The following is a 14,263-nucleotide window of genomic DNA, read 5'->3' as shown; positions in this document are numbered from 1 at the left end:
AATGATGGAACTCTTGGTTGCTTTCTAAAGCTTTTATCCCGAAGCTTCATGCATGCTTTTGTCTGTGCTCGGACTCTACAGCTAGAGTACACGGCTCCATCCATCACTCAAACTGTTTGTCATTTCAGTGCTGAACCCAAAAGCTGCTCGGCATCCTCTCCCAGCAAGGAGCACTGACTCAAAAGAAGGATCCTGAGGTATGATGAAGCTACTCTTATCTGTTGCCATAGCATGCCACACTCCTGTGAAGATGCAGCCCACACTAAAAGCTAGTGTCAAGATGTTAAGCTTTTTTTCAGACTGACGCAAGATGTAAGTAATTTGGTCCAGTCCTGTTTTCTTTTTCTTAAAAAAAAAAAAAAATATATATATATATATATATATATATTATTGTAGGTGTTAAGCGCACTGTTAAGAGCATGTGGGGAAGGCAGACAGAAAAAGGAATCTGCTGTTCACGAGCAGAGCATTGGATGAAGACTGCATTTCATAATCTGTCCTCGCTGCCAAAAGATGCAAGTGAAAATAGAGCCGATGTCACATCTGTCTTTTCACTATTTTCGATGCCGTGCAGGATCCCAGCGTTTGTGTAATCCCGTTGCGAACATCATCCAGGCCAGGCGGAGAGTTTAGACCTTGTTGCTCTCCATGCGCGTATGTCTGTGTTTCATGTGCTTTTTTGTTTTTTTCCACCGCGATTTGTTGGGCCTTTCTGCTACAGTGCAGAACCGTCTGAAAAACGAAGAGGCATCTGAGGCCCCCGTGGCCATGGGGTCACACCGCAGCCTTGTGAAGCTGTGGCGGTTATCAGCACGCCTCACTGTACGCTGCACAACAGTCCAGCCTGATTACAGAGTAGCACCTTAGCCTGCCGTATTTTTCACACCTGGGATGAAGGAGTGACAGCATCTGTGGGATAAGATTGTGTTGGATGAGATGAATTTGCACAAGGAAGGGTGGGTAGCATACCTGAACAGAAAAAAGTACATGTAAGGAGAGAAAGTTTGTCTTTATTGGGCCTATATAGTGATATATTCTTTTATTAAAGAGGGGGAAAAGAATTGATTCTCTCCACGACCTACAGACATGATTTTACATCCTAATGTTTATGTGTAAACTTTAATCATCGTGTTTATGTGTTTGCTTGTGCACATGGATGCCTGCTCCTTGCCAGTGAATCATACCTGTCAAAATCATATTATCCATGACTCAAACCCCACCCACTGCTGGCATAATTGACAGTTCAGGCACAGATGAAAAACCACACGACAAATAATCACCAAAATACAGCCGCTGCGGCGTGAAAAAAATAAACGCCTCTGAGTCACAGAAAGGGACCTTGAAAAATCTTAGTCATACATTGATTTTTGTCATCGCTGTTTAGCGATCAATGGAAAATACAACGAGGAGAATTGGGAGGGAAAAAAATCAAATAGGAATCACTGAATTGTTTAAAAGAGGGATGAGATGGAGAATAATAAATGTGATTTCTGATTTTTAAACGGTAGCCTGAAAGCTTCATTTTGATTTCTTCCCTATACTGGCGTCCTACGTATTCAGGACAAAAGCATGATGTGTTCCAAGAGTATTGGTGTGGCTAAAACTAACAAGAGGACAAAAGAACTGCGCCTGCTGATATACCATGTGTCAACTGCCCTGTTTGTGTGTGCGCGTGTGCGCGCGTGTGTTTGTGTGGGTGCTTATGAGCAAGCACATGCATACATTTGTGTCAGCCGCAGTGTGCATAGAGGTGTTTTTCTTTCTTTCTTTTTTTTTCTTCTCCTCGTTGGTGTGAACTGTAAAAGAAATGCAGGCCAATTATTTTTATTGTTTAACGTGTGTAAAGGTCTCACACAAGAGCCAACTAGGAGAAAAGTCAAACATTCAGTCTGGCTGATGACTGTGAAAAACAAAAAAACATTACATGTTAAGAATATATCCTAAAAATGCTTTCAAATGACACATTTTTAGATTAACGTACTTTTACATATGTACATATTTAATCTTTCAGAGAAAAAAAATCCGCAGATTAAACAAAACTTTTAGACGATTATGAACACAGCAGCGAGTTAACGACTCCCTTTTACTCGTCGCGCGATTCTGTTTCGACCTTCTAAACTATATCTCACGGCCGACCAATTATCAGAATTTAGTGACTCTTTGTTCGCTTCAAGTTTTTGTTTCGAACCTCATCGAAAAGTTTTCGTGGACACAACCGCACATGGGCGAACCCAGTCAGCTGCATCGGCTGCATGTTACTTCATGTAAAACTGCATGCCCAAGTGTTACTTTGTGGCTGTTGATGTTTCCAAGCTGGGTTGAATCATTAGGAAGTGATTCTTTCTAACAAGGGCTAAGGAGCTGTCAGGAGACATTCACAGGCAGGTTTCGCCATGGAGAGTGTGAGGAGTCTTATCAGGGTCTTAGCTGTTTTGCTGCGCCTGTTTATAAAGAGCCTGCTTTATTTGGAGTGAATGCATTCTAGCAAGGTCTCTACTGTTGCTGTGCGTTGATTAAAAGTGTTTTCACGATTACCCGTAGTGAGTCTATTCCAGCCTAACAGGGTTACTAGCAGTTTTAATGAAGGGGAGTAATCATTACATGTGAAAGGGGTTTGTCGGGGTCTCGCGCTGCCTTTCTCTGCTTGTTGTGAGTGTCACGAGCAACTTTGACTCGGGATTGCGTCAGATTTTGCTTTTCTGCTTGTGTGCAAGATTTGTTGAGTTTGCTGACGCTTTTTAGTTTTTCCACAAAAAAAGAGAAAAGAAAAGTAAAGGAGAAATATGTCAGACTGTTCTACTCAGTTATGTCATTATTACCAACATTCATAAAAACACTTCCCTGCAAACGCTCCCTTCCTTTAAATCTGCACAAATTTTTGTAAACTGTGATGAGAGCCATATATCTTTATTTTTGTCTCTCTGTGTTTGGGTGTTCTGCATCCCCCTTCCTCTTCTTCAGCTACAGTTGCTATGTGGCTTTTTCTGCTCTGCTCCTGTAGTTGGCTGTGGTCAGCTTTTGCATTTGCTGGTGTGAGTGAATTTCTCACAGCTTCTCGTGAATGTGTTTTTTGAAAGTCCTATTCAACATTTGGTGCAACTATAATCGGCACTAAGCCACTACGCTCATGCAGACGTGTCTGTGGATTCACACATTCAGGCTCTCAGAAGTGTTGTGCCATCTCTTTTTAATTTTTTTCCCCAAGTTGCAACGAATTTTCTATCTTTTTTTTTTTTTTTTAGAGGACCATGCGTAAACTCAACGGAGGTTAAGGATGGTCAGTAGATTTCACTGACAGATCAGGAAATGGGAATTTTGAGAACAGGCAAAATTCCCTCCTTCAGCAAGATCAGACACGTAAATATTGCTTTGATTTCTTTAAACCTTAAATTTTTTACAGATTTTTCCTCCCAAAGTTTTAAAACAGAACTGCAATGAACAGTGAACAGTGAAAACAGATTACACTGCAGATATTCCCCTGCAAGTGAAACCCATTAAAACCACAGAAGAATATTAAGCTCTCATGAATTCCGCTATTAATTTTTGTTATGACACATATTAGATTAAGCAAAAAACTTCCACTTTTTGTTGCATCTACATTCGGTAATAATTGTAGAAGTGTCTTATGGCACCTCTTAGGTTCCCTTCGAGCACAACCCACCAATCATATTCTCACTTCTCTTTTCTTTTAAATAAAGAACAGCCAGTTATCTTAAATTTAAACATTAGTTCAGGTCCAAGCTTCATGTATTTGCATCCGCTCGAGCACCGTTGTGTCCCTGGGCACATTATCTACTTCTGTTATCGAATCAAACAATTACTGCCGCAGTCCTCGTGTAGAAAATTACATTTTGACACAATGGTGCAGCTTTGATTAATATGTTGTAACATCTGACTCCGCGCTCTGCCGTTCTCTGATGGGGCCAATGGATAATAAATGGGTGACTTGTGAAGCTATAATGAAGTGACTGGCTTGTTATTGACAGGGGAGCCTCCGATGCTATAGTGCAAAGCAGAGCTTCCAACGGAGGCCCTCCGGTGCACAGATTATTACACTGGCCGTTAAAATGAGCTAATGTTCTGCTGCGAGTGCTCCTCTCCAAAGGGACAAAAACTGAATTGCCCGCTCAGAGCTGCAAAACAGAGGTGTAAATTAAAGCCAACTAAAGTAAAAAAAAAAAAAAAAAAAATCTCAACGCAGAATCAGGATGGAGTATTTCTGTTTATTAAAAGCAGAATTTCTTCCACCTCTGGTAGAAACAGATGCAGGTGCAATTCTTTTCCCTTGCCAAATAATGTTTAACCGTTTTTTGTTTATTTTCTGTCTGTCTTTTATAGATGTGTCGAGTAATTTAATTAGCATTTCTGCTCTTGATGAGAATCTGACTGAGGTAAATGTTTCATTCATTTGGTTTGGGAGTGTTCTTTTCTTTTTAAACTTTGTGTAGGGAGCGTGCATTCATGTGGGGAAGGGCTGTGTAGGTACAGATAAGCCGATTCCATAAGGGATTCTTGTTGCAGGATTTATAGCTGCTGTTTATTTTTCTGGTCCTGATATGTCATCCCTTCCCCCAGGTACCTATTAACTATGACGGGCGATTTCTGATTTGACAGGAGTGAGACAGGTGTAAACTTCACTCACACTATTCAGTGACACACATTAAACCAATTATTTTGAACATTGCTATTTCATTTTGAACTTTCTGCGATGAGAGTAGAACAGCATGAATTTTTGTACGTAAGGCGATTTACGTTCTTTTCACTCGTTAATTTGATTTGCACCTCGACACGGGCGCTTCACAGCCCGGCCCTCCCGTCATATTTAATTTCAAATGAAAGGCATCGGTAGCGTTAAATATTGGCGACGAATGCTACAGAAAGTGAACATGAGAAAAGTAAGAGAGGGTACGCAATTGTTAAAGGGTAAAAAGACTTTCTTCACAAACATCAAGGCATCTTTGGGGGTGTGGGGTTGGGGTTTAGGGGGATAACAGTGAAAAAATATTCCACTTTGAGAACGTGCAAGATCTCATGCAGTTGCCTCTCTCTCACTCTCTATCCCTCCTCTCTGTTGGCGCTAAATCACACGTTAGTACAGCCAGTGGATGTGTTGACAGTTTTACAAACAGAAATGTAAAACGCCATACTCAAGGGGGTCTAAGAGATAAGGGGGGAGCTGAACAGGGCAGGAAACAGAACAAACATGGCTCAGAGAAGCAGAATGCCATGTTAAAACACCTCGGCTGGGTTATTTTAATTAAATAGGGTACGCCACCCTATTAACTACAGCTACAAGTGGTGTCAGCGTGAGAGAAGGAGAAGGAACACGACTGATCGATAACACTGGCATTTCTTAAAGACTGATGCCACCCCAAAGCAAAGTTCAAATTGTAATGAAATGCGATAATCATGGTAATTGTCTTATGAATTAACTTGAATTTTTCCCCATTAATAGAAAAAAAATGTATGAAAATTAAAAATCAAAAACCAAACTGTCAGCTGGCTGTTTCCAGTACCTCCAAAAAGAAACATTTCTAGTTGTAATTCCCTGCTGTCTTTAGCTCACTTTGAATAAGTTGGGCCAGAAGTGAGAGACATTCCCAGTGGATTCTTGCTGCCTGCTGAGGACAGAATAAAGAGGCTTGGGGACATATAGACACAGACAAACAGGGATGATTCAAGGAAACTAGAGAGGGAATCTGTCGTGCATTACAGATATAAGGACACTTTGTCAGATATGGGCTCAAAACCTGTGGCAGCATTTCCGGGCCTGAAAGATAACAGACTTGTACAAACATGTATGACATTTCTACTCATATTTTTTATTTATATAATAGCCTGAAGGATATATATGCTCCACCAGACTGGTTCAGTAACCTAAAACTGTCCATTACTACTAGTTATTGTTTTCCATCATACACCGTGATTTCTTCCTTTTCTGGCCGGTTAAGGAGCAAAAATATGTTATCGGGGTTGGAGATTGCTTCCTCCTCGTAGTCTTTAGCGGCATGAACCACATACTTGAGTTCCAGTTCAGTACGCTGTGATTTTCAGCAGCGGGCAGTGGATGTGTTTTGTGCATTTGTTTGTATTGTGTGTAGCAACCTGTCGGTGAGTTTTCTTGTGAGTAAATGCAAGGATTTTGGTCAGATGTTGTGAAGATAGCGATTCGTCCCAAATGATCATGGTGCTGGTAGGACCCCGGCCTTGCATCTCTGAAAAGCATCATTAGAAAGTGACAAAACTGCCGGGGGCAAAACTGGCCTCGCACAATGATCAATTCGGCAGGCGGGATTGAATTATATGGGGAGGGCGAGCTTTAAAAAAGGGGGATTGGAGGGACTTGGTATAGTACAAGGCCCCCTACTGCTTTAATTACTGATGTGTGCGTCTCCCTATTAACAGAACACCTATGGTCCATCGGCCACTCCGGAGCTGCACAAAGCTGGAGAGGAAAAAGGAGCCCTCTGCAGAGAAGCAGGGAGAGGGAAACACAGAGACACACACAAACAGGAGTGCTCATTAGCGAATGGTAATCAGCGGTCGAGAGGTTGGGCACTCACCTCACAAAACGCCACATGTCAATTTGTCCCTCTCCATTCATGAGCCCACTCTCATTTTAGTCTGCTGCCTCATGTTCCCTTGTTGAGCAGAATTGGATGGAGTGCCGTGGGGGGAAACACTTGAAGGGAAACGTAAACACGGGCCCGGAGTAGGGACTCCTGCTTCGCCAATATGGGGGGCACTGCGCTCTTCAGATGTGGCGTCTTGGCTTCTTCTGACCTGTCTCCTCTTCAAACGCTCAGAAGACACCATTCATCCACCGCGTGTAGCTGTACACTCCTGCGTTTTGGGGTTTTTTGAATGATATACAGTATAATGCACAGTGTAAAAATGATAGCAGACGTGCACTTAAACAGTCTCAAAATTAAAATGTTACTCTGTGTAGATGCTTTTCCATAGTAGTTCCGTTTTTATTTTAACCACAAGTATATCCTTGGCATGTGAAAGAAATCCTGACGGTATTTCTTTTTCCTTACATAAAAATCATGTTGGCATTTGGTAGATAGAAGACTGGAACAATACCACTCTGCTACTCTGCTACAGCTGATCCAAAATAGGTTAAACAGTTAAAAAAACATTAAATAAAATCTACTCCAGAACTGAAAGATCACCAGTTTAAGTGATATTTCATGAGCGTTTAGTACTTGCAAAACAAGTATTTTGTTTTCTTCAAAAAGAACTCCTATCATTGACATGCACTATTTAAATTGGAAGTAAGAAGTCTCGAAGTGTGACAGTGTTAAATTCTAAAAAGTCTCTGTCTTCCCCATTTCAAGCCCCCAACTATTCTCCTCAAGTTTAGTTGTTCTGATTTCCTTGAATATGTCAGCAAAACATGATGGGTATAAGAGCTAGCCATGCACACTGTTTTGCATTAATTAATAGTTTGGTTGTACAATTCTAATGTTGAGCTTTGGAAATTGTCTGCATCGTGTTTTGTTGATATTTGTTCATTTGCATGAAATTGGAAAAAATTCCCCAAATTGATTTCTTCACATTCAATCAGGATATTTCCTTGTAATAAAGAATAGCCTGCACTGATGTAGCCTGCAAATACTATACTACTATACACACTGTGTCTAATGAACAGAAATGAGTAAATGATTTGTGGTTCCTGGATGATCTGCTGCAGATGAAGATGTAATTTTATGGGGGAAAACTTAAACTAGGCCATGGTTTACTGTGGCATCATGTATGGGCATGCCCTCTAGCTGTGCAGGTGCCTGTGACACCAACCCTATATTCCTCATCTGTCACAGTGTGACAAAACACTGCACCCGGCACGGTCTGCTGGGCAGCAAAAGAATATAATGCACCAAAGCCAATTTCATCTGCACTGAAATTGGGGTGGGCTAGCTCACACTCTCACATTCAAAACTTAAATCAGATCTCCTCTCAGCCGAGTGGAATCAATACAGCCCTCCATCTTACTTTGAAATGAGACATAGCCATCCTCGTGGATTATAGGTGGCTCATCACGGGACGGCAGAGCTAGAGAATATCTCTAGAGATCCATCTCCATCCGCTCCTTCTGAGCTCCATTTACCTATCAGTCTACCACTCAATCTCTCTGTCCCTCTACTCATCTCTTACTCTCTTCTTCTGTGTTTGGTTGAGCTCTGTCAGTGAATAAAATAGGATAATCCATATCTCAATCAGAAGTCTGATTTCAAATGAAACCTGAAAGCCAGCGCACATTCTGAATAAGGCATACGTTATCTATGTTTATTTTCCAAGTGTTGCGGTACATCAAAATGTGCACAGTATTGTTGAATCCAAAGTGCAAAACAGTCAAGACACATTGGATAAATAGCTTCAAAAAGTGTTAAACTTTGACTAAATTTCCATAAGAAGAAGTTGCATAAATAAAAGTGGAGCATTGCTTTGATGTGTTTAGCTATTCCAAATCTTTTACACCTCCATTTTCTCATCACGGCAGCTTCAACAAGGTTTAATTGGTATGGAAATAGAAGTGGTGAAACATGACAGGAACAATCCTGGCTATTTAGACCCTTTATTACTGTATACTGTCCTTCAACCAATTATCGCCAATCTACTGCTCTGCAGCCCCCTACCATCCTCCTCCCTTATGATTTAACCAAGCTTCAGGCTGCTGCAGAGAGGCAGCTATGGGTCGATAAATACAACTTGTAATCCTGTGTGGTGCAAATTGAGTTTCTATTGGGGAATAATAGTTTGAAGCGCTTACTTGAGATTTCAGACCCCCTACCTGCTCTGCCCTGGCAACTAAACCTTACCAGATAAGCTGAAATTTAAAAAAGCCATTCTTTAATCATAGCTTTATAATCATTCAATCAACTTTTAAACACTTGAACTACATTTTTCTTGTTTTAAATTGCTTTCATAGTAAATTATGAGATCTCTTTCTCAAAGATCTACCTCAGTCTTTGTCTGTGACAGAGTTTCTGTGTGTGCTTTATTTGCACATAGCCAGGAAATGTCACCTTGCAAAGAAAATTCACAGCTCAAGCTGTGTGTGTTTGCCACATAACGGAAAATGACTGGACCTCCAAAGAAGCAGATAAAAAGATGAGAAGTTACATCTGCATAAACAGATTACTCTTTCACATCGAAAACAAATACATTTAGGGGAATTTGAAGCGTCCCCCTGCATTGCTTGTAGAGTGCAGTAACTTTTCCTTAAGGTGAGCTGCAATGGCGTTCAAAATGTAGCAGCGTATTTGCAGTACTGATACGCCCTCCTGCAAAAATCAAACCTTGGCATACTCACTTGGAATGATCTTCCCAGGGAGCAGCTTGTTGTCTGGCCCATTGTTAGCCCAGGAGGCTGGCCTGAGCCCTGAGGGCTTGGTCAGCGTTTAGGGTGTTTTGCAGGGTGGGGTGCTGAGGGAGGCTGGGTGAAGGAGGGAGGGGGGCTATAGAGATGGGTACAGGCCAAGACTGGACAGGGCTCATTGCCAGGGTGTCAGTGGGACACCCTCCTTTCTGGGAGCCTGCTCAGCCCCCTCCTGGGGCCCCAGTGGGGTGCAGGAATACATGGTCAGTGCAAGACAGGTCCATCTGCCCCATTACTTCTGTCCTGCTCATGCCAGCACCTTCCTATCACCTGCTCCATCGGCACCTTATGGAAATGACCTACTGCTGCCTGACCTAGCTGACACGCATGGCTCACCTTCAGCATATGCCACCATGGCCTCTGTGTCTTCTCCGCTCAGGTTTGCGCTGAGTGAAGCAACTCTTCTATTTCTCTAGCAACACAAAGTTTAACTGCTTGATATTTTAGGACGACAGGAACGAAAATGGTCAAGTGAACTGGGCACAAATTGCAGTCGTTACACATCAGGCCTAAAGACCACGAAAGCATTATTATCTCTTATTAAGGCAAAAGAAATACTGTCACACAACAGTATTGTTCTCTTGTAGTTTCTGAGATATCATCTGTAAATCTAACAGTAAGCGTGTTTTTGGCACATGAGCATGTAGAACAAAGCGTGTCTCTGATGTGGTCGATTGTCAAGACTGAAGGGGGTTTCCTTAAGCATCCTAATTGTTCCTTAATGCAACACATGAGGTTGCGCGCTGGCCTTCACATCGCCATGCAGAGCAGGGTTTTAACATGTGACTGCGGTGCATTTTCACTGTTAAGCCACCGAAAAAAACAACAATCTCACAAGCTGGAGAAAATGTCGAGTTGGATTCTAAAAATAAGACATCCTGTATTTGAAAAACTCACACCTTCTTCAAAAAAGCTCTAGTGTGAAAAAGAGCATGGTACTTTAGACGACTTAAAAAGTTCTGAGTTGTAAGACATAAGCAGCCGTGTTTCTGAGGATGGAATACAGCCTCCCTTTTCTTTCATACATATTGCCATTAAAGTATGTGTGAGAAGCTTAATTACTCATAAACTACAGTTGTTATGTCTGTGTTCATGCTACAAAGCTAGCATGATATGAGAGAAAGAAATGCGTGATGTAATCTGGTAAAACGATACAACACAGCAGCCTCAAACTGTGTTAGCTTCTGTTTGTAGTTTCTTTTTTGGGCAGTGAGGTAAACAAACAAGGTTATGCGACTTTGTGTGCTAGGTTCTGCCTTTCTAGTTGGAGTAATTTAAAAAAAAAAAAAAGCTAACTAAAAGGAGAACTTGAGTGCCTTTCAGAGGTGGCACTTTCACACTGAAAATAAAGTGACATTTTTTTATTATTGGTTTCCACTACTAAAGTTACTTGAGAGATTTTGTTTTATTTAATTATTACATTTCTTGATCTGCTTGGTTCCTGTGACATATGCTCTACTGCGACCTAAAATTTCTCACATTACCTCATCGGCAATGCAGAAATTGAATCTTTGTGATCGGGCCTATTTAAAACACAAACAAAATGTGGTAGGTTTTCTTGCGTCTACAAATGAGGCAGGCTGAGTATTGTGCTGCCGTGGCTTCCACCGTGCTGAATGCGGTGAATAGCAGTCGTGGCCTCTGTGTAGCCCCAGCTGTCTTTGACTGATAGGCTAGCGGAGGAGGCGGGAGGGGGGTAGATGGCGAGGTGTAAGGAAGTTCAGGAGGCCTGTAGATTCACAACAGAGCTGAACAGACTGTCATGTTAGTCATCCTAACTAACCAACCAACCAGCCAAGCAGTGGGCTGCGGCGTTAACACCCAGCTCCGAGGCTCAGAGCAAGCTAATTAATGCATCCAAATGAGATCAGCAGCGCAGGCCCAGGCCAGGGCCATATTGCTAAATAGCTTCCTTCAGTATGGGTCTGTGTGGTGTAATTACCACCAGGCCACTTCACAATGCCGCTTTTATGTCCCACTGAAAGTGATTTCATGTCCCTCATTCCCCCATTAGCAGCATGTTTTTTTCCCAAATGTGATGAGAGAAGCCTGTCAATGGTTATCGTGTGTGTTTGTGTGAGAGAGTGCCAGTTTGCTTTCTATATAATGGGCTGCTGGTATAGGAAGTAGACGCGCGGCCATTCAACGCATCAAACGCGGAGGCAGCACCCCGAGAAAAATGTGAGGATGATAGCACTGCTACTAAGGATTGCTGATATTGTTATAGAGGTAGTTTTATAAAAGAATAAATAGATTAAATAAAATATCTTTTTTGCTTTCTTTCTTCTTTTTTTTTTTACTTTTAATTTGCCAAGTTTCAGTTAGATCATAATCTCTCCAGGCCAAATTAGCAGCTGTGCAAACTCAAAATTCTGATTTTCTCTTATCTTAAATTCGAGGGTCCTTTAAAAAGCAACTCACCTCTTGTTCCTATACATTTATATGGTAATTAATGATTAAAATTAATCTCTGCAAGTCTCTCCGATCAGTCAGTTTAAAGGGCATGAATGTAAAATAAATGAGTCTCATACCAAGATCAGTGACTAAGTCTTAGGAATAAACAATCACACCAGTTTTTATGCATTCAATATCAATCAACAGTTGTGTGTCATTTGCAGTCTCTGTGTGTATCTGTGCAGCATTTTATTCACTTAGGGTACTTAAATAAAGAAAATGAGTGTTAGAAACTTGCCTTAATTTTTTTGCCCTGTATTTCTTCATCACTTTGGTTATCGGTCACACATTTCTTAGGCTCATTTGTCTTTTTTAAAAATGTATTTAAATTTTGATTAATGAAGTAAAAACCTGCAAGTTGCACTCTAATCCACGTCTTGGGAAATTCCTTATGCATTATGTTTATTAAAAGACTTTTCATTAAAAAAAAAGTTTTCAAAACTGGTTTCTCCTTTCATCAACATTATAAGTATTATAAAGAATAAACCCCCCAGTTTACTGTCATGCTTCTTTTTCCCCATCCATACGTGGCTGTCGTGCATCATCATCCTTCATTCAAAGTCAGCGTGAGCGTAGGCACAAACAACCGTTTGGTGTCTAATGTAGCAGAAGCATCTAGCTGGCCCGCCGCTGTAGTGCCACACTGACACTGTCAAAGGTGCCGCGTTTAGCCCCAGGCACTACTACTCAGTCGCTGCCTGGTTCAAAAGGGCCAGCTCTCCAGCAGAGCCAGCTAATGCTTTGCTAACCCTCACAATCTCCACTTCTCTGTTCCCCTCCCATCTAGAGCCAGCGTCCGCCTCACTCCCAGACCCTTGTGGACAGAGCTCATCCCAGAGCACTAAGGGCGAGAAGTCTGGCTGTGTTTCGCCGGATTCCCGAAGAGCAGCTCTCTGCTCAGGATGGACGGTCTCGAGGCTGATACCTCACCGATTGCTACCCGAGCCCCCCTGACAGGACATGTGTGGTAATGGGCTGCTAGGTCCCAGACCTGTCACTGTGGAACCCTGCAGGGTGCACTCACATATGCATCATCACCATCTGTCCTAAAAATCAATATAGTTTCAAGATGCAAATAGTTTAAACAAGTTTGTGGTTAAATATATTGCATTTTAGGCTAAGATTATATGTCAGATATTAGACGTGCATCTACAGGATTGTATAAGATACGATTGCACTTACAGTAAATATACTATGAACAATGATGGTTGAAGTGAACGTGTGGGGCCGTCCAATAAAATAGCAAGCTGGGGCATAAACACGAGGAGAAAGATGAGTGGGAAAAAAAGAATCATAACAGAGGTTATTATAAACAAATAAAAGAGAAAAAAATATTAGACAAGCGCTGAGAGGAGACTGCAGAGGGACCGCAGAGGGCAGCATCACATGGATCAGATCTAGTATTCACAGGTCTGACTGGATAGGAGGTGAGAATCCAGGGTCAGGCTCCGACACGACTCTCTGACTTCTAATTTGGAGATTCTCATTTTCAGGTCCCAAACCGAGGGCAAGAAATCGTACCTGTGAGAAGCCTTCAGGCAGAACAGGGAGAGGTGTGGAAGAATCTGTTTCTGTCAGAGACGAGGATGCTCAACTACATGTCTTTGTTCCATCTATTCACTGAATCATTGGAGTTGTAACTATATGCACTTGGAAGAACCTGTGGCTGAAGTACTTCACATTTAGAGTTTCACAGAAGCACTGAAGAAACCATTGCATTTGTATATGAAATGCATTTGGAAAATACAGTATGGAAGTATGGTGATATTATTTACTTTTCTAACAATAAAAAATATGAACACGAACAGACCAAAACCAACAATAAAGTGACCTTTTCACCCAGGTTCTGCATGTGTAGCGTCATTATTTCTGCTATATACAGCGTTCGAAAACCAACATGACTTAACGATCCATAAATGAGCGACACTGTTGAACTGAGTGTAATGTTCTTTCATTACGATGCACATGGGGAATATTCCAGTGACAGTTAATCCCACGAATAACATCCTACCACTGAAAATACTTACTAAGGCACCAAATGTTGCACAGAGCTAATGTTAAAATGAAACATACATTTATAAGACTTACTTAGAGACCAGAGGGTTTGGGGCAAAGACAAAAAAGTACATGAGAGAATTAATTTGGATGTCAAGAGACTTTTTTTAATTAAAAGATTATGTGAGTAAAGTAAGTGGCATTGATTAAAGTTTAAGATATGCCACATTCAGCTGGTCGGGTTTAGGATTGTGGTTATTCCTTAAAAAGAAAATCATGTATATGTATTTCCTGTTTAACCAGTATGCCATTGTTATTATAACTGCTGCTTAACCAATCTGATTTATTATTGCACCTTCAAGAAAACTCTTACCATTACTGACATTTAGTCTTTTTTTTAAACTCACAATAATCTGTTTGCTATAAGCTCTG

General features: G+C 41.4%; 1 long non-coding RNA gene across 1 annotated transcript; it reads left to right on the top strand.

Annotated features, from left to right (window-relative positions):
* LOC146363085 (uncharacterized) lies at positions 1-13,678 on the top strand. The gene is made up of 2 exons (XR_014799252.1): positions 1-197; positions 12,624-13,678. It is a non-coding gene; the product is annotated as an uncharacterized LOC146363085 (long non-coding RNA).
* The last annotated feature ends 585 nt before the right edge of the window (positions 13,679-14,263 follow it).

The sequence above is a fragment of the Perissodus microlepis genome, chromosome 22 (genome assembly GCF_051167445.1).
Source record: "Perissodus microlepis isolate ML-2025 ecotype Zambia chromosome 22, ASM5116744v1, whole genome shotgun sequence".
In the NCBI taxonomy this organism is placed as follows: domain Eukaryota; kingdom Metazoa; phylum Chordata; class Actinopteri; order Cichliformes; family Cichlidae; genus Perissodus; species Perissodus microlepis.
Note: the sequence above shows the minus strand (reverse complement) of the source record. Positions and strands in the feature narration are given on the sequence as shown.